The sequence below is a fragment of the Dermacentor andersoni genome, chromosome 3 (genome assembly GCF_023375885.2).
Source record: "Dermacentor andersoni chromosome 3, qqDerAnde1_hic_scaffold, whole genome shotgun sequence".
NCBI lineage: Eukaryota > Metazoa > Arthropoda > Arachnida > Ixodida > Ixodidae > Dermacentor > Dermacentor andersoni.
In genome coordinates, this window is record NC_092816.1 from 132,283,746 (window position 1) to 132,305,074 (window position 21,329).

The following is a 21,329-nucleotide window of genomic DNA, read 5'->3' on the forward strand; positions in this document are numbered from 1 at the left end:
TCATCTTCTGCTTCTTCTTCTTCTTCTTGTTATCCTTCTTCTTATTATTATTATGACTACGTGATGGTGCAGCCAGATGAGCGGGAGGGCGCTCTTGTAAGCATGCGCCATTATGTGAATGCAAAAGTCGGCTGCAGATATACCGGGTGTTCCAGCGAACACTTTCAAAAATCTGCAAAAGTTGCCTGGGGCAGATATCAGAATTCTAGTTCATGAGGTGGTCTACTCGAAGCGGCGGACAATACTTGCACAATAAATTTAGATGCGAAATCAACAGATTCATAAAAATTCACTAATTAAGTTTTAACTAATTACATTATGGCCCATATTGCAATTTACAAATTCTAGCCGTGGAGTTCGCAAGGCAACAAATTCCAACAAATTTTCAAGATGACACCAGCTTCGAGATATAAATTCCCGAACGTTGCGGAGAAATGCATGGGCGCTCCAGTTAATTTCTTAACGAAACATCGTTTCATGCACTGAAGCACACAAGTAACTGAAACGCCAATGCATTTCTCCGGGAAGTTCGGGAATCTATATCTTGAAGCTGGTGTCGTCCGAAGAATTCGTTTCTAGTGGATCCGCCTTGCGAAGTCCAATGCTAGAATTTGTAAATTGCAATATGGGTAATAGGATAATTAGCATAAAAGTAAATTAGTGAATTGCTGTTAATTAGTAGATTTTGCATTTCAATTTTTTTACAATTAGTGTCTGCCGCTTCGAGCAGACGGGCTCATCAACTAGAATTGAGCTATCTGCCACAGGCAACCTTTAAAAAATTTGAAAGTATTCGCTGAAACACCCTGTTTACTCAAAGCAACAGATTTTGCTGCCAAAATTATTTACAACTGCGCCATCACATTTCTTCAGGAGTGCAGATGCACAACCCCTTATGCCTTGTATTGCTTTTGCGGTTTCTCATCTGTCTGCTTCTTTCCTTTAACGGTGTTCCTCTTGCTACCTGAGCCCGCAGTAAGCAAACAAGAGGTTGGAGCAATATGGATATAATAATTATTCTTGAATAGCTTGCATTTCCCAGTGAGGAACGAGTCTTTAGGGCAACACATCAAATAAATAATAAGCTACTGACGTCCACAGTCCCCTCAATATTGTTTTGCTTCAGTTATACTAACCGGCGCAGGTTTGGGAGCAGTTGGATTAGTATATTCAGGAGGGAAATGAATTTGCTTCGAGCAGTATGATGCTATAAGAGTTTATTTGTCTTCCCATTTGGCTCCTTCTGAATACCACGTAAGACAAATCTGCGTAACACATTTGAAATGTGGCGACTATGCCGTATACGCTTCGACTTATTTATTTTCCATGGCGCGGCTAAATTGATGAATGCATTCCTATCTTTGCGCACACAAGCAAGTCAAGCTTTTGGGGCACGAGATACCTCTGTAACAACAACAACAACAACAAAAAAAAAAATCCACCAGAATAAATCTCTAGATGAATGCCGACTTTATTGCGATTAGCATTAAAGCAATGTAGCCACAAGTTGTAATTCCGCCCCAGAGGCGCGTTATGTACGACGCGTGTGTGTAGCCGCATGCTACTCTCGCTTCCCGCTTAACACGCTACGTCATTCAGCGGCGCCGCCACGAAGTGCGTGCGTGGCGCTTGCGTGAATAAACATTCAGACCAGTTTGAGTGAAATCTTCTGACAAAGCAGCGGATTAAATTTAAATTATTCTTTTTTTTTGCGTTAGAAGACCGTTTAGCCACGTATACTAAGTGGCACATAGTTACCCAAGTTGGCATCAAATAGGTTCGTTGAAAAGCGGCGCATACCGAAAGGCACATAGCGAGTTCTCCCAGTCGGCGTCAAAGAGATGCACTGAAAAGCGTTACATACCCAATGTCAAATACCCAGTTTCGTATCTCTAGCGACTATGTCGAGGTGAAAGAGGTTCGCTCAAACTGGCACATAGGTATACATGCCACATACCCACTGAACCAAGTTGGTCCGATGGTGGTTGCGAACCCTGTTCCTTCAGCCCAGCAGCCCGATGCTTTCAATATTCAACCATGGCCTACCCAGTGAACCAGGTTGGCGGCAAAACGGTTAGATACATATATATACAAGCAGACAGATAGACACTTAGCCCCCCCGGAATGGCGTGAAGCACCCGGAGCTTGCTAATCGCAATAGAACAAAAATAGGCCAGCCCCTAAACTGCCGGCACATGGTAATCAAGACGTATTGTCACAGTGCACATATGTTTATTTTGCCTTTCAGCGTACAATGCTCAACGAAGGTGCCACGTAGTATGCCCGTCCTCCGCCATACCACTTAACGCTTCTGATCGGTTCACCTTTGAAGAGGGAACTATTTGTCTAACATTTACTTGGTTTGCAAAGTGCTATATTAGTTCCTTTTTTTACTCCTGAGTTTCAAACAGACCAAAAGTACATTTTTTTGAAGAGCGCCAGTCTATCGAAAAATTTATGCGTGGCTCTGCTATCGCAAACACCGGAGACCTGTCGAGCTGGGGGAAGGCCAGTAAAGTAGTGGCAAACTGCACACTTACTCTGACTTTTGCTGGGCTTCCCCCAGCTCCACTAGTGTCTAGTGTTTACGATAGCAGAGTCACGCATAATTTTTTCCACTGCGTGAAAGAGGACCGCCGAAGCGAGCGCGCAGGTTTTTATCGGAGAGCAATGACGTCACACCACATATGTCTCCGCCGTGCCGCTCCCCCGCTAGACTCCACCTACCCCCGCCGCGTCGCTATGCTGTGCGACGCTATTTTTATACTCTGTTTTCACTCTATCTCAGCTCCCTCTCCCCCAGCTAAGCGAAGCTGCGAACGTCAAGAGAAACCCAGCGAGGTTCTAAGAGCTCCACTATAAAAAAGTCGCAGTTTCGCCCGAAAGATTGGGAGAGGAATTGCGATAGCGGACACTCGCTGTCGAAACGCTGGTGTGAGCAAGCGCAGCAGCAGCTGCGACCAAAGTGATTTTCGTGCGGTCTATCGCTTCAACGAAGGAGCGGCGAGCACACAGAGCGCACAAAGCTATGAGCCGTGTGCAGATCCCTTTCAGGAATATTAAAGATACGGCGCGCGCGACCTCACGCGGCCGTGCAAATTAGGCACTTGTTGGCGGAGTCGAAGCCGTCTCTTCCACGCTGCCTCCCCGCTTTCCTCCATGTATGGCGCGTGAGATTGAGCCGCGATCGTCAGTTGCCTTTTGCACCCGGTCGTGAGATGCGCAGTTGCTGCCGGAGCACAACGCCGCCGCCCTCTTTCCATCCCATCCCCTAACGGCCTTTCGCGCGACGGAACACGACGCGTTTGCTCTAAGCTTTCTTCCTTCGTGCGCGCCAAATCGAGCCGCGATCGTCAGCTTCCCAGCGTACTTTCACTCGCACATACAGCGCACGACGCGCGGATACGGTGTTATCACTCTTGGACTTTATACGGAACATCATGGCGACGGCGACGCAAAAATGCGCCTGGAGTGGCCATATAATTGCTATCGCAAGAAAATTGCGTTAACTGCAAGACAGATGGCTTCTTTGTAAAATGAAGTTGGCAGTGGTTCCCTAGCTGTTGCACTGTACCCTGGCAGTACAGGCACTGTCGAGCAAGGCTACACACTTGGCTGCTCACGCAGTCTCCTCGATGTCCAAAGATGGGGCGGGATCGGACACGCTGGACAGAAGGTGGAAGCCCCCGTCGACGGGCATCGTGATTCCCGTGATGAACGCCGAGTCATCGGATGCCAGGAAGGCGATGCAGTGGGCGATTTCTTCCGGTGTAGCCAGTCGTCCCAGCGCGTGCATAGCACTTTTCTTTTTCACGAGCATCTGTACAGACGCAAAGTCCAGATAAAAGAAAAAGCCGGAGAAAATCATCATTTACTGGGAATTTCAGCCCTAGCATTAGGTGACCCTTAAAAGCAGCGCATGCGGTACACAAAGAACAAGAGACATATAGTGGTCGAATCGCCTCAACATCCCCGTACTAAGGAACACCCTGTGGACGAAACAATTCCTACCTCTTTCTGCTACATCTGACTCGATCAACCTGTGATCTCTGCCATGGTGCAAGCCGCGATTCGTATACTTAAAGGCACAATTTTTTTCAACTCATTCACCCCTCTTTGCGATTTCCTTTCAGACTCAACCTTCCAATCTAGTGAGCGCCGTATCGCGAAGGGGCATACAGCGAGCTATATTTTGCTTGACAGATAGACGTGCGCCTATATCAAGGTTTTGTTTACTGGATGCATTCAGACTCCGTGGTTCAGCCTAAGTCCGGCCTTGGCCATGCAAGTTGCGTGGAGGACATGCACTCTTAGGCTCCAGAACACCAGTGTATAGCCAACTAGACAGACGCGCCTCGATATGAGTGGTGAATTAGGCCACGCAAAATCGCAACATTTGCTATTGGAAACCATTTCCTCTGCTAGTCTGTGTGCTGTGTCGCTGCTGCTGGCAGGTGAAGTTTTCTCCTCTGGTTGTATATAGCTTCTCAGAATCGAAGTGCTGCCTCCGCTGGACGCGCAAAGTCATGTTTACATCCCGTTTCGGAAAGTTATCATTAAATTCTTTAGCCCGGCGTACAGATAGCTCCTGAAATCGCTTCACAGGCTACAAACCGGCCCCCGCTTCCAGCGGATTACTGCTTCACCTACATGAGAAGCATGAAAGCGAAGCAAAAGGCGAATGCTAGTGATTAGTGACAAGGCTGCTTAGCTAGGTTTGCAAGGGGTAGCTAGTAACAAGGCACTCGACGATTGCGCTTTGTCGCCCGTTAGTCCACCTCAAGTCGCCAGCACAGCACTAGACGTGTCTGACCCAACGCGAGCAGCAAAAGCGCCGTAAGTTGCCACTACGACACTCGGCGTGACAGCTTTCTCGATTGCGCCACCCATGCCACCGCAAGCGAGAAGTGCAATCCTCGACACGTGTACTCACGCACCAACGGCACCACCGCACACTGTATTGGAGTCTAACATCGAGGTGTCCTTTGACTTACTACTCACCCTGTAACAAGTGGACCCGTCCTCAATTGAAGTCGAGAGCTCCACTCGCACATCTCCGTGACGCCTCCCGTCAATACTACGGATACCGAGCACGTCATGCCAACAACCTGGGTGACTACAATCTGACCATGCTGAACTGCTACCGGACCCCTTCGCAAACCACTTGGACCCTCCTGCATCTCCGTTTACTCTGAACGGGCCCTAACAATTCTCACTCTACATTTCGACAGTCCCCACGCAGCATGGGGCAATTACCCATGCCACGTGGGAACTTGTCGCATTGCCGGAAACCGAGGACCTTTAGCTAGCATCATTAAAGCGACGCTGTAAGCCTCTAGTTGGTCGGTGTTTTTCGTGGGCTCGTACTCACCCAAAAACAGTACCGCCAATCCGTCACCTAGAGTTCGCGGCCACTCAGACAGATCTCAAACGGCAGCTGGAAAAGGGCTTTACGTTTGACGTTCCGGGTAACAGAATTATGTTTTCTCGTGCTTTCAAATTACAATCCGACGCTATCATGTCTGCCACTTGCGTGTAAGTCGTACTTTACGAATTTTCTGACGTAGTTTCCTTTGAAAATATTGAAATACTACAATAAGGCACTTTCGCTTGGCGGAGGGCCTTGAAGAATGAGAATGTATGCTGCTCTGCCACACGTGCATGCGCATGATGTACTTTCCTTGTGGTGGTGGAACTTGTCTAACGTCGGCTGTGCTTGTCTAACGTCGGCAATAGCTTCGCTGTACATCCACTTTCACAGTGTGGAAGGGAGGAGGATTTTCTTGCTTGCTACCTTGCTCAGCGATACCACACAACCCACGCCCATCGACACAGCCCAAGAACAGAACACGAATCATGACATGGCGTCGTACCGCGGCTCCCTGCGAGCTCTATTTCGGAATTTCCCCTACATTTGGGCAGCGTCGGTACCCAGTGTGTCAAGAAATACCGCGAGACCCACCTGAACGATTACACAAAAGTATACAACACAGCTCATTCTCAAGAGGTACCCCATGAGTACTACATCGTTTCATGCCAAATGGACCCAAAGAACAAAAAGATTATTGCAAACACAGACCATCTTGGTGTCGAGCTACACCATCCAGCCCCATGAACCAAAAAGAAACAAGAAAGCTAGCGGGAATATGTCTGAAAGACAAGAAAAACAACTAGCTAACACGCACTATATACGCTCTTACATAGAAAGTGAAATTTAAGCCGCCAACTTGGACAAGCTACTTTGATTGGAGAATTGCGAAAGCATAAACGGACGACTTCATACATCTCCAGTTTGCCAGCTCTTCTGGTCTCTTCTGCTACAACGTCGGCCTCGCCGGGCCCTTTTATATTATCGTTTTCCGCGAGGTTCCTTTGCGACGAAGCTTTTTGAGAAGCTCCACAAAGTTTCGTGCCCGTCATCCAATCCACCGCCAATTCCGCCCGTTGGTCAAACCTAGGGCACCGACTCCTCATTCGCTACAGTGCAACTGCAATGTGCCCTACTTGAACTACGCAGCAACGCAACTCCAGGACCTGACCGCGTTCACTAAGCCATCATCCGTACCCTGCCTGACAAGCAACTGGAGAGCCTTCTCGGGACCAATAAGAGCGCATAGGAGTGCAGTAACATTTCCTATGGCTGGAAATATGCCCATTTACAGGGTGTTTCACGTAACGTGAGCCAAACTTTAAAAAATATGCAAATGCCACGTATCAGGACCGAAACAAGATAATAACGCAATCAAACTAATTAGATAATCATCTTAATTACTTAAAATGCCTCTCAATTATTATAATTAAATGAAAAATATTCAGAAAATGGCAGAGCTACATGAGAAACTATTGATACACCTTTCTGTTGCTCAATACGCGCTACATCTCAGTGTTTTTTTGGAACGTGAAGGAAGCCCGCGAATGCACGCAAAGTGCCTCGAGCAACCAGTCGCTCGGCAATCTCGCGTGTAATCGCGGGCTTCTTCCATGCTCAGAAAAACACTTTTGTGTTGCACATATTGAGCAACAGAAAGCTGTGTCAAAAGTTTCACATGTCGCTCTACAATACTTTTATTAACCCTTTTCATCTAAATATAATAGTTGAGAATCTATTTAAATAATTAAAACTAATTATGTGATAATGCAGAATGCAAAAAACAATATGAGTATCTCCAAGAGATGGCAAACAACATTACCTTGGTTCTGTCCAGCTACGTAGCATTTGCATATTTTTAAAAATTTCGTTCAAGTTAAGTGAAACACGCCGTACTGCGCATCAAAACAATGAAGCCTCCTATCAGTCCAGCAAACCTCTGCAAAATTTTGTTAACGTCTTGCGTGTACAAATTAATAGAAAATATGGTGGTGACTAGGCTGAAATGAGCATCTCGACTTTCATAAGTGTCTTATCCATGCTCTTATAAGATTCACTCGAGATGTATGTGCGCAAGATGTCACTGAAAGGGCACCAGAAATCTTTTTCAACGCCTAGCTCCACGCCGATTGAGACTATTGTGGCCTAGACATCAAGTAGACAACGGACCATGGCCTTCATTAAACCATCATCGATGGACTCGCTGCTTCACACCCAGGCACGCGCATAATTCACTATATGGAAGATTTCATAGGTGGCCGTGATGTGTGTTTCGTAGGCCCGAATAGGGAACTGTCAGACCAATGCCCCGTTCAACGAGGCACGCCACAGGGCTCCATCCTATGACTCGCATTTTTTAACCTCTAAATGCAGCGCCTCATTTCCAAACTTGACAAGATCTCACACCTTGTACAGTCTATTTATGCGAAACACATAACGCTATTGTGTACTTATGGCAGGCCAACTGAACAGCAGAGTTTTATCCCGGACCGCCTGCATGCGATCCATCGCTGCATCCGCTGCCTATGCCTCGCGTGCTCACCCGAAAAGGCTGACTGCGTTTTATTGCTCAAGTGCAATCGCAAAACAGCGTAAACTGCCCGTGATTTAACGAAACTGCACATGGCTGACCAGCCTATTCGCCCACGCCACTACATCGGGATCTTTGGACTCGTATGGCAACAGCAAGGGGGACACGAGTGATGCCTACAACAGCCTATGAACCAGGTAAAACGAATTTACGTACCGCATCTTGACCCGCACAACACTCCACACATAAGGCTTCAAGGGGCACGAACAGGACAAGATTAGCGAAGAAATTAAATGCTCACAGATAATGTACGAATATCCTTACCCGAAGCTGAACGCTAATTCACGCAACAAGCTCCAAGTAATGCTATGTAACTGCCAGCGAACTAAAATCGGAGTAGCTGCCTACGCACTTGTCAGCGATGTACATAATGCAGCCAGAGAAAACACTGTAGGCGGGAAAATGCAATTAGGTCCCTACCTAATGCATATTCGTTCGTGTCCAATATTAACCGTAACATGGTGTCCGTGGTAGGAACGGGCCTCAAGGCAGTATAAAGCGAAGTCGACATGCAAAAAATGGCACAACTAAACGCTGCTATAACCGTACAGCTATTTATTAAACAATTTTTTTCCATGCTAGCAGTGCTATGCACTTGTGGATATCCTTCGACCGCCCGTACCGTGCTGTGGCTCATATTGAACATGACTGTAAACTTGTAAAAATACAGCAGGAATTGATTGGAAGCGTGGAGCATAATTAGACATAATGGCCGAATACTGATAAATTGGTAATTATGAATAATAATCTAGTATGAATAATACTGCTGATTAATACGGCTCGTACCTCCATGTGTTCCTCTACGCTGACCTCAGGTCTTTTTCCAATAGTCGTCTTGACACCACCCGGGCTGCAAAGAAAACGCAGGTAGTTTGCACTTCGCTTTGCTTCTCATTTTAGCCTATTAGCATGTCACCTTGACACTTGCGAGTAAGATGAGACGTACCGCAGAGATCATCGTTATCAGTTATGAAAGTCAAACTGTAAAACGCAAGCCGTGCACATTTATCTCCGGTATCCCGCTGTGTGTCAGCTAACTCTAGCAGCCCCGTGAAGCTCTTCGGTATTTACATAATCATTGCAACATCGTTCGCAGAAAAGTCTATTCCTTGCATACGCTGTTTTCCTTTCTATTTGAGGCGTTGGATACACGTTGAATATTGCAGTTGCACGCCTGATCAAGACGGCATACAAAGGGCACACTTCGTGCTTATGAATCCTTTGGCACCTGGATAGCAGCGTGCCTCTCTGCTATCGAGGAACCCTATTACAGCCTACGTCTCACGTGTCGGGACGTATCATGGCCTCGATGCGATGCCGCCGTTTTTGCCACATTGTCGTCACAATTTCTTGCAGCACCATGACCATACTGTGTAAGCAAAATAATTTAGGTGTTCACAACCGCTCCAGAACACGCGCCCAGTGACTGTTCGCTGCTCCTTGTACATTCCTTCAACAGCGACGGGTGGTGCTACAAGGGGCCCCTCCCACCAAACAGGCGCGGCGCTACAGCAGGTGCTGCTCGATCGCTCGTGGTCGTGGCTTTTGGGAATCAGGGATTCAGCGATAACGCCGATTTTCTTTTACGCTATGAATCTAGCTTAAAATTCAGGAGCGCTGTCCGTACTTGGCATCGCAAACTTCCCAGTACATATGCCAATTTCAGTTTGTGCGTGTGAATTAAGGATAAATTCAGCATTTTTTTCTTTTGGCGGACCTGTGACCTGCATATTTTCGCTCACAGGTGTGCGTCCACCTTGTTTTTAGTGGACAACTTACCTAAGTGTTCCACAGGCTGTTGACACCCAATCGTATCACTTTGTGTTCAATTCAACGGGACGGCTTAAATGGGCGGGCCAGCAACGGGGAGGCGACGCTGCAGCACGGGGTGTCCCACCAGGAGAGGAGCTGCCCCTACTACAGGTCTGGAATCTCTGGTCAGCGCTCTACAGAGTGGTTGGTCAGTGAGTGCCAAAACCTATTCCATACACGGTGGCCATTACGAGCGCCATGATGCGCCGCGAACTTACTCCTCGCACGCAATCACAAATGTTGATTAAACCACAGACGTGGGGTATAGTGCGCAGTCTTAAGGCGCGAATATAGTCTGGTGTAAAGGTACGTCCTCACTTGCGGAAATAAGCGCGCGCAAGGCGGCGCGCTTACGAACGCGCGCCGCGAAAGGCGCTTTCGCAGCAAGAATTCTCTGCCGCGCGAGGATGGATCCCGAACCCATTTTTTCGCGGCGCCGCGTTTCCGCATACCCAAGAGAACCAATCACAGGCGCCGAAGTCGTCACGTGGGCGGAGAGGCCAATGCTCTCACCGGCGAGCCCGATGGGCGCGCGCGCTGTATTTTCTCGGCGGGCTTCATTCCCGCGCTGTAATTCCCGAGTTGTCGCCCTCGATAGAGGGCGACAACTCGGGATGTAGTCCGGCACTGGAAGTGCCGGACTACATCTGCGCCTTTAGGAGCAGGTGACCGGCCAATATGCTGTAGTATGCTACGTCAACGCACCAAGGCTGCTAGAGTCGAAACTCTCGCTGTGCTATGAAAGTAAAGGCCACTAAAGTGCTGAATTTCAGTAACAATGATATAAGTAAATGTACAGTCAAGCAAGCTGGACCTGAGTATTTTTATTGAACTGCGTAAATACTCATTAAAATTGCAGTGTTTGCCGTCCCGGGACTACTCAGTGGGTTACGACGGGGGCTGAGAAAAAATATTTTTGAACAACCCTCGCGTGAGTTTCGCCTATGTTGCCGTCCCACCACCCTTTCAGCGTTCGAACGTTGGTTTAAAAGAGCAATAATACATGCGCGATCTCAGCGCGGCGATTTTGGCTTGCAAGCGAGTAGTGTCGTGGGTTTCTTTCATATTTTGCGACGTGTCTGTCTTTCTCGACATTTTTGTGCAAACAGATAGGGACAGCTAATGCGACGTAGACACCACGATACGCTTTGATATGCTTTGATACTTCTCCATTTTGTCTGTGTCTGCTTGCGAAAGAATGTTATTCAAGGTCGCATGCCAACACGCCCTAGACACAGCGGTGCTTTAATTTCTTTGTTATACGCGATATCAATAATTTAGCTAAACGTAAGCTGATAGATATCACCGAATTATATCCTTTCTAGAAGATGCTTTACAAGATGCAATTTTCTGACTGAAAATTCTGCCGTAAATTCAACACTTGGGAAGTGCAGGCAAAGTTCCAGATAAATGAAAAAAAAGAAGAAAGTGTGCCCTAATATTTCGGGCCAAGCAGAGAACTTTTGTACAAAAAAACAATAAAATGTTGTTTGAGTAAACATCTAATAGTATAATAATAAGTATTTATTGATAAATTTTCTGAATTGTCAAACACTGGAAATTTGCTTCAGCGTATCAGAAACACTACCATAGACTATGGGTCAAGTTTCCTGCGCTTAGCTGAAGCATTTTAGGTGTGAAATTCAGCTTTTCACAAGCGATAGGTTGCACCTCACCGGGATAAATATCCAGTTCAGGCACAGAAAGAGAGGCACGTACTCTTGAGTCGATTAGGCTGCTTGTTGGATATCACGGCAAGGCAAATGCAATATGATGGGTGCATTGTTCGAACGCTTACGCCTGAGCTGAAATGTTATTTCTAATAAAGAAACTAAAATACCGAGATCTCATTATGTGCATAAACATGTTTAGCTCTTATCGAGGCTGAATCATTGCAAAGCGATTCGTCTACCCTTAAGTCGCAATGCACAAGCACTCCAATTTTCCGTCGGCGATTCCTCATTTCAATAATGCACAAAATATTGCGGTGTGTTGTGATACCACTGATTACCTTGTGAACCAGGTCCAATGAATTTCATTCTCATCGTGCAAGTTTATCATTGCTCATTATTTTGTAAATTTTGTGTTCATGGAAACAAAACTTGTTCATATACCCACCCATACATGGGTCGTGATGGGTCTGAAGTATATTCAAATAATAATAATAATAATAATAATAATAATAATAATAATAATAAAGCAGAACCTAAGGACCGTGCAGGGAAAAGTTGAACGATAAATGATAAGTGGCAGACACATGAAGATGGTAGTTCAAATTGGAGAGGGCCTGTGAGGGTAGCTTGGATTCGAAGATGTGTCATGCTTAAAAAGACTATTTGTATACGTCTTTGTTAATCACCGTGTCTTTGCAGATCACACGGCATCCCACAGGAACTCATGTCTCAAATAATCATACCTTAATCTGAGCTACAGCCCATGCACGATGCTTTCGGAGCCCTTGTCGATTTTCCTAACGTCAACGAAGCCCACACCTATATGGACAGCTTCAGCGCACTTAGGCAGCTCGAACACGTTGCGTGCTTGTAAGCAGATTCGTCTAGTTCAGTCCTCACGTGTAAACGCAACGATTCAGTGAGGGAGGCACATGGCCATGACCACAGCAATGTTCCTGTGGACCTCAATGCCGACTTTCTCGCCGTCAGCGATCATTTGCCTTCCCTCTGACCTTCGCTCTATTCTCGTTGCCAGAAAATCTATCCTGCGATCGCGACACGTGTTCTCTCGACCCGCCCCTCTTCCCCCACCTGTGGGCTCCTTCTCCCCAATCTTTCTCCCGTGCAAAACGGGCCGAGGTGGCTGTTACACCAGCCGTCATTTGTACTTGGGCTACACGAAGCCATTCGCCAATGTCCAACGTGCTGCGCTCCTGCATCTGCAGTGGAGGCCTCCTATATAATGTAATATGTCGTGCTTTTGACGTGCATTGCGAATGTGTGCTTAGTGGTGTGAAGTAGGGAAGTGAGAAAACTGAAGACTGTCATGAATGTCTTGAGAACAATGCGTTTCATTTGTCACTGTTGCAATATCTGCATCAAACCAGCCTGCATTCTTACATGTAGTTTACTTTTGACAGCAGTTTGCGTGGTAACTCCGTCGAATAAAAGAGTTAGAGGCCATAGCAGTGTAACTAGTGTTCTTATTAACATCAAGTTAAAAAGGTTTAGCAGACAGGCCATGTAACGCGGTGCTTTGTTGGAGGAACGGAATGAGTGCTAAGAGAACGGTAGTGCACTCAATGGGGGCTAAGGGTTAGGGAGTGTGAAGTTAAGAAACTGCTGACAACGAGTCAATCCCATTAACGCAATTCAGGGGTATTGCTGTAATGCTGTTTTCTGTCCTGCTCTTACCCACGTTGTTTCGTGCCATATGACACAATTATAATGGCTTGATATTTTTTCCTTTCCAGGAATTGGGTCGCACAACATCTGATAAACGACGTTGTATTCTGAGCACTGCTTACTATTGGCGACTGCAGAAAATTAGTCTGACATTCAAATTATCTGTAGAAGAAAATAATGGCTGGCTTGCAACTTATGCTGTAAGAATCGAGAAAGGCAAAAAAGAAAGAAATAAAGACGTCGGGGGATGTAAATAGCAGAAGATGATTGAATTATTAGCAAGTCCATTGCGACAGGACGTTAGGATAGTTTCTGATAGGGTGGTGACGACGAACGCGTACAAAACACCATGACGACTGTTAATAACGGAGCTGTCAATTGTGGTACCTGTTGTTCGTGGTGCTGCCCAACGTATTCCAGATTTTCTTAGCCCTTTATTGCGGCATGGAGTCCCGGCCGCATTTTTACGATTGCTAATAAGTACAGCGAGGCGTGGCATTGCCCGAGGCGCAGGTGCGAGTAAGAGCGGGTGCGGGAGAGAAAATCTAGAGGCTTTTGCTCCTTAAATACCTGACTCTGCCTAGGCACTACGGAGGAGAAGTTTCTTTGCGCGTGTTGTATGCGTTTTTCCCTAGGCGTGATGGCATTGAGGACTGGAGTCGAGCTTGTTCCCGCTCCGACGCTGGCTGCCGGTGCGGTGAACCAGGTGAAACAGTGGGCATGCACGCCGTCATATATATGAACGACGCACTATACTTTAAACTAGTGTTGAACGGAGCAATAATTCACATGCAGAACTGCTTAAAAAGTAATAAATGGAGGTAGTGACGGTGAATTCCAGAGAGCGTTCGCAATTTGACGGAGAGCTTGTTTTATAATCTGAGAATGCTATCTATATTTATGTGCCCCACCGTAACCCACACTCACGAGCAGTAATTTACTAGGGCGAAAAAAAGTGAGTTGTACACTAAACGCTTCTGCCTATAATGTCATACATATCGATATTTGCACAGAATCACAATTCTTCTAGCAAGATTACGAAGAATACGCTTAATTCTAGAATTATGCCAAAAACTTTAGTTTCTTACACTGAATTAAATTTATTTAGATGGAGTTTAAGCTGGAAGTTAAAGCTTAAATGTTTCTGGTATGATGATATATGTAGATTACATCTCTCATCATCGATCGCCCCTCCACGTGCATCACAACTATCCCTTAACTTGGCTGCGTCGACGCCTCAGACTGTACATGTGTTAGATCTGGCGCATAAACTTCGGGCTCGCTCATTAAAGATGCACTCTATAAACGTAAACATCGCATGATGTTAAAGTTGCATCCTGTGCGGAACAGCACCATAATTTTTTTCTTCGGCTGAGTAGAAAAACATTAGTAATTCCGTCACCGTCATATTGTGAACCGTCGTCGCCGACCTGCGGCTGTGGTCACACGCACTCGCGTCTCTCCCACAGGAGCTGGCCCTAGACAAATACACGCGTCCCTTTGGTAAAGCGTTGCAGAAGCGCAAACAATTCACGATAACCAGCTACCTGCAACATGCTTCGCATTACATAAGTTACCACAGTCGGTGGGATGCGCAACACTATCACAATAGTTGTGTTCCTCGTCTGTAGAAAAACCTGGAAATACCAGACGCTTGAATCCGCAAAATCTAGAGGCAAACTACTGAGCGCTCTCACCTGATAGAGTTCACACGTACGCCATAGGGTGCATTCTCTGAAACGAAATAAAGAAAGAAAGAACATTTTTAATGAGTTGCGTGAGCAAACTACAACACTGACTACAATGTGACGATGTTTGCAGGTTTAGGTACTCTGGCTTGAGCCACCTGCTATGGGAGACTTCTATTCAAGGCCGAGGATTCGTAACGAAGAACCGTAAGCTTAATTCCATTGTCTCTGAAAATTCGTGAAACGCAGCTACGCCCAGTTCAGCGCTATCCTGTTATCGGGCAAAAGCCCGCTCAGCACTTTCTGTGCAAGGCCTGCAGCATGTGCTTTGCGCAAGCCTGTGTACTGTCACGAAACGTCTACTGTCACGTCATGCACCAAACGTGCACCGTCTGAAGCAAAGGGAGACGCGGATAAACTGGTTATTGCATCGGTGAAAAAAAAAGTAGAGTGGTTCCTGAAATTGAGAAGGCATGGCTGCGACTATTCTGCCTTCGAATTGTCGCCGATTGTATATTTTCGCATAGTCTCGGTTGCTAATAATCTGTCACAGAATATTTATTCGACCTTTGCAAATGCCGTATGCAGAACTCGCAAGTTGTAGAGAACTGCTAAGTTTGCATGAAGCTTTTTATTCTTATACCATGTGTCCCAGCTATCCTTAGCCAGGCTTCTCAATGAAAAAAAAAAAAAAAAACAGACACGGTTCAAGATACAATTATTAGACCTACGCTATTTGGTCATGAGAGGCCTGATGAGAACGAACACCGTAGGTCTTAATACTGTATCTTTTATCGTGTTGAGCAAATCATTTTTTTCTTTGAAAAACTTGACTAAGACTAGCTGGGCCCCTATGTTACCTGGTGGCAATTAGCGACGAACGCACCCCGTAAATCGCTAGCCCTCGAGCACACGCTCTGTACATCGGCACCTCTGTATCGGTGCCACGGATGTGGCAAGCCACCACCACCCTGCGGTCAGCAAAAGCGGGCAAATGGCCAACAAAACATATCTGCTAGGTTCGACTGCATCATTTGGCTCGTGACAGCAGCTGCGGAAGTTTTGGCCCCGGAGTCAGATATTACATAGCGAGAAATGAAAAACGGCTCACAGAAGCTCTATAGCAAGAAGCCATTGACGCCGCAACTTCCTCATCAGTTGCGATACAAACATTGATTTACACAGAGGGAAGTTGTAAAACGCGTAAGGAAGCTTCATATTTGAAGGTCACATGAGCCGCTGATGCGTCAGACAGGTTTTCGCGTTGTTTGTGAGCAGTTTGCGAACCAGTTCGTGAGAAGAATATATTTGTATTGTTCAGGCGTACATGTACGTAGCTTCCGCACGACACATTATGCCCTAGCACGACATGTGAGTGCGGTCACGCCACGGACTCGGTCTATCTGCATGTTGACTCCTCTGATTGCCTGACGTGGCCTGTAGCGATGGCTGCACTGCAAGTAGATTATGAGACGGAGTACAGCGACATCACCCTCACGGACACTCAGTTTGTTCACCGCTGTCTCGTTGTGTTTGGCCTCTCACTTATTAGACGTGATCTGCAGAGTTTGTCACAGCATGTGCAGCGCCCTCACCAAGTGCGGCGCATCGTGTAAGGTGGTCCAGGGCTGCTTTGGAGACAGCGTAAGGCAGGCCGACTTGAACCTGTCGTGGAAATGGCAGAAAGGTCGTTTGTTAAAAGTGAAGATGACGACTATTAGTTGCAGTTGCTGTAGTAATAATAGTTTTGATTTTCAGGTAAGCACAGATAATAGCTGAAGTAATACCCCGTGTTACCGTGCAGCACAGTCGTACATACAGTAGTAGTACGAACAATAGCAGTAGTTGGTGTCACGCTTAACTGCAGGTGCAATCAAAGTGGTGAGGATAATGCATTCGCTATAAGCTGCCACGCAGCTTCTGTCTGTGCCTCGGTATGTGCAGTGTAGGCAGAAGCCCATGTGACTTGCTTTAACAGCGGGTGCATCAAATTTTATCGAGGAAGCCCTCTCCCCTCACGCAACACCGTTACGATGGATCTGATCTGCCGAGGCGCATTCTGGACGTGGCGTCGCACCCAATGGAAATTTAGGCGCCGTTTCGCCGCTACAGACACCGTTTTTTTTTGCTCAATGGGCCAGTTGACGCTTTCGCATGAAAATGAGTCTTTATCGGAACGTTTTAAATATTGGTACACTTGTAAGCAATAAAGAGGCGAGGGGCTATCCACATGCCGGTTGCGCTTCCTAAGATAGCCGAAGACGACCTACGCTGGAATGGCCTGGCTGCGTGCTACGGCGATAATAGTTGCTGTGAATATGCATTTAATAATGACGCGGTGGGCGTGGCTGTGCAGATGCACTTAAGAATGAGGAGGCAGCTGCACTTGAGCATGTAAACCAGGGAGCATGCGGTTGATCGTCTTACTGGTTTTACCCAGCACGCGTGTGCTATGAATTAAAAAGCCTGTGAATGATGAATTGCATAGCTGTAGCGTTGAATCTACAAGCACATGCCACAATTTTTCACACATAATATATAGATATATCCTGTCTACGTTTTCTTTGTGTATGACACATGCGGTCTGTATGATAAATCACTGTCGAATATTGCTTAAGGAAATGACACGTTCTTATTTTGCACGGAACTGTCTCGTTCTTTTATGGGGTTTCACATGTCAAAACCACTTTCTGATTTTGAGGCACGCCATAGTGGAGGACTCCGTAAATTTCGACCACCTGGCGTTCTTTAACGTGCACCTAAATCAAAGTACACGGGTATTTTCGCATTTCGCCCCCATCGAAATGCGACTGCATTGACCGGGATTCGATCCCGTGACCTCGTGCTCACCAGCCCAACACCATAGCCACTGAGCAACCATGGCGGGTGTACGGAACTCGTTGCTCGTTGATGCATATAACTATGGCATCATTGGTTTACTTGTGTGTAGCTCTTCGTTCCACGCGACCACAACCAGATTTATTGGAAGTGGCGGAGCGGTCTCGGCGAGTCAACCATCCCGGTCGCTGGGTTGATGAACTTCCGCTTCTTCGTCATAATCTTCCACACTACGAGATTTAGCCTGTACCAGCGCTGTTGCAAGGGCCCTCCCCATAGCGTAGAGCACGACATGTATTAGTTACAACGCCTTGTTGATGGCTGAATATAAATAGCTAAGTGGAAGTCTAAACCTACATTATGTGGAGTATTTACATTATGTACACTGTGCACGGGGGCAGAAAGTTAACGCAGAGAAGTCCGCAAAGTTCAGGCCCATATAAAGGAACATCCGACTGGTAAGATTTTTAATTGGCCAAGTGACATGCTTCGGTCAGGCCCACCATGCCTTCGGAGAACAAATTGGTGCACAGATTGTTTCATGCGGGCGAGATTAGATGATGTCAACAATCTGGAGGGCGTACGTACATGGCGCAGAGAAGCGGCGGTATCTTATGGTCAAAGGTTCTGCCCTGTTGGCGCCTCGTAGAGTTAGTGAAGTTGATGAATCGGTAATTTGTGTGCCCTTGTGCATGTTCTTGATCATGGCATGCATGATCTTGTCAGCTGCTTTCGCAGAACTTTTGTAGGCGTTTAAGGTTGCTCTAAGCTCAGGAGTGTTGAAAAAAAGGTTATATGGCTCCTTTAATTCCTACGCATTTGCGGTCTAGTGTTTTGCGTTCTTCAAGTTCTTTGTATTTAAGGAATGTCTGTGAATAGTGCCCGGACCCATACCCAAAGTGTTCACGAAGAGCATCTGCCTCGTCTTTCAATAAGCGTCCTTGTTTTAGGTTGAAGCACGAATTGGCGCAGGGGACAGGGAATTGGACATAGATAAGCGCTAAATTCGTGTTATGTTATTCAGAGAAATAACACGTACATATACAGTGGGGTACCATAAAAATGTAAAGAAAGAAACAATAAAACCAAGAAGAAACACTGAGGCGTGTGCACTACTCAGCAGTGCTGTGAAGCACGTGTATTAAGTATAGTATTCAATAAGAGTAAGCAGTGAAGTGAACGAGAGATGGCAGCGCCGGCGCTTTCGTCGCGCAAGCGGCTACTTGGGGCGCGCGCAACGCTATCGGTGATATTCGGCTGCTTATCAGCCAGTCGAGTCGGGCTAAACCATTGCGTGTCGCGAGGTAGTGATAACGCGGCCCAGGACGTGCGCTCAAAACCACGAGGCTGATCGTGTGTGGTGGCTTGTGTGAGAAAAAAAGCGCGCTGGCGCCAATATACGACGACTCGTTCTGTTTCTCGGAGACAGCCCCCCTTCACCAATCATCACCAAGTTGGATGGTAAATGCTACGCTCTCTAATAGCGTTGTGGCCTGGCGATGGCACGTGGGGCCATGGAAGACAGAACGTAGGCTTTATTCTCCTTCGCCTGCTATGCGCTGCCCAGAGACAACACAAGACAATGTTGTTTTAGCCGCTGAATAGGTTGTCGTATATCTCCGTGGACCGCATACTAGCCACTTTAGGCTATCAGTCTAAATATTGTAAAGTGGTAGAGACGTATAGAGAACAGAGTAGCAATACTGTGGAAGACGAAACTAACTTTTATTGGTCGAACCTGTGCTCGCAAAAACAGGCCACAATTAAAGAATGGCGACAGCGACGAACACAGTCGGGCGATGGTCAAAATCTGATCAGCGGATCAAGCGCGTCGGCTTTTATACATCAGTCGTCGAATGTTCCAGACTAATCGCTGAGACCCGCGTGGCTTCTACAAAGTTCTACACCATTCGCGTCGCGCATACATGCGATCAGATTGCACAAGGTTCGGTGACAGACAGCGGATGGGACCATCGATAACATTGCAGAAACATTTGTTAGGCGGTGAAACGTGGTCACCCGATAAAGATAAACAAGTACACAGGTCAACATTTTACTTCGACAGCAGTTAAGAACTAGAAAATGGGTTCTCCGTGTAGCGTTCACAGGGTTAGTTACGGCATACTACAAGACAAACTATATTGTTACGGATTCAAGGATTCCTTTATATCTCGTGTTGTGATTTGCTTATGTGATCGATCACAAACTGCTGCGCTCGGGCAAATTGGTAGCCATTGTCTTCTTCCTAATATTGGCGTACCTCAGGGCTCTATACTGGCGCCTCTCTTCTTTAAGTTCTACGTAAATGATTTTCGTAATACCATATTTCACATTGTCGTAATAACATATTTCACAGTGCGAGTCTTCGACCTATAGGTCGAAGACTCGCACTTTGCCTATATCTAGGCATTCTAATTATTATGATGCTATGGAGAGCGTGCAATATAATTAACACGTTGGAAATCGGTTTCACAGTGAGTTTAATTTGCACAACAGTAAGAGAATGCTGGTAAGCTTTTGCACCCATTTTAAAGACATTGATACCAATGCTTCATTTATTCTCTCATGGGCCTAGTGGCAGCAATTGTGCCTGTCTACCTATCTAATTTGTATGTTATGTGAAGTAATTGCGATTTTTTCTTATTGCGACAGCAGTAAGGAACTCGATATTGGGCTTGCCCTGTCCTTCCACTGCTAGATGCTTGATTTTTACTGAGGACGAAAATTATTTCCATGTATTGAGAACGTTAGGTTTAGGGCCTACCGTACAGTTTCTTAGAAAAGACGTCAAATTTATTGACTTCTCCCTTGAGGGACGTCAATCCACCCATTTTGTTGCATTTACGACGACTGTTATTGTCACGACGACTAGCAATGAAGTCTTCCGCCGTAGTCAGGCAGCCTAGTCATCTGCAGCATCGTGCTTGTCACAGCGAGAAGAAAAATAAAGCATGTCCACCATTGGCTCTACTGGAATCGGAAGCCATACTAGTAAGGCTATATGCAATAGGTGGATGAGCGCGCTAACCACAGTGTTATTGCCCACCAATGGAGGTGGACAATTAAAACAATGTTTTGCGCTTCACACAGACTCCGAGATCAGTAATACGTGTGCATGTATTTTGAAGTCCATAACGGGCAATAATTCACTAGGCCAGGAGAAAATCATGAGCATCGCGTGAAAATTGTTCTTGAAAAGATAGCGGTGTGCCTGCGAGCTGTGCTTCGTTGTCATGCTCGTGAAACCAGCGTTCAGCGGCATGAACAGGCGTCTATTAGAATAATGATAATCCTCGAACGTTAAGCATACCCACAATAGAGAATGCACCAAAAACAAAATTGGTTGAAAACAATGGCGAACACATCTGCAAAGTCAATGCGAACAGCGACGTCCCAACGACGATGCCACTTAGTTTACACAGCGTCTCGGTGGCGCAAAGTGTTTAAACAGTAACACTGCAAATGTAGAGAGAAAGCAAAATCTTTAAAATGCTGTAGATGGCAATGCGGCATGTCGCTTGTGACATCAATTCTTGAAGCTTTGTCCTAGGAGACTATTTGAATGTCCTAAGTGGCCATTAATAACAGGTCATTGTGCCTTAAAAGGATGCAGCCTTTAAAATGGCAACTGCCTTTTGACACGCGGCCTAACGATTGATTTGCACAAATACGTA

The 21,329-nt window shown here is 46.3% G+C and overlaps 1 long non-coding RNA gene across 1 annotated transcript; it reads right to left on the reverse strand.

The window, feature by feature from the left end:
- Positions 1-2,225: 2,225 nt before the first annotated feature.
- On the reverse strand, positions 2,226-14,916 carry LOC129383221 (uncharacterized). The gene is made up of 3 exons (XR_011893071.1): positions 14,827-14,916; positions 8,745-8,808; positions 2,226-3,820 (listed from the first exon to the last, which is right to left on the reverse strand). It is a non-coding gene; the product is annotated as an uncharacterized lncRNA (long non-coding RNA).
- Positions 14,917-21,329: the final 6,413 nt, after the last annotated feature.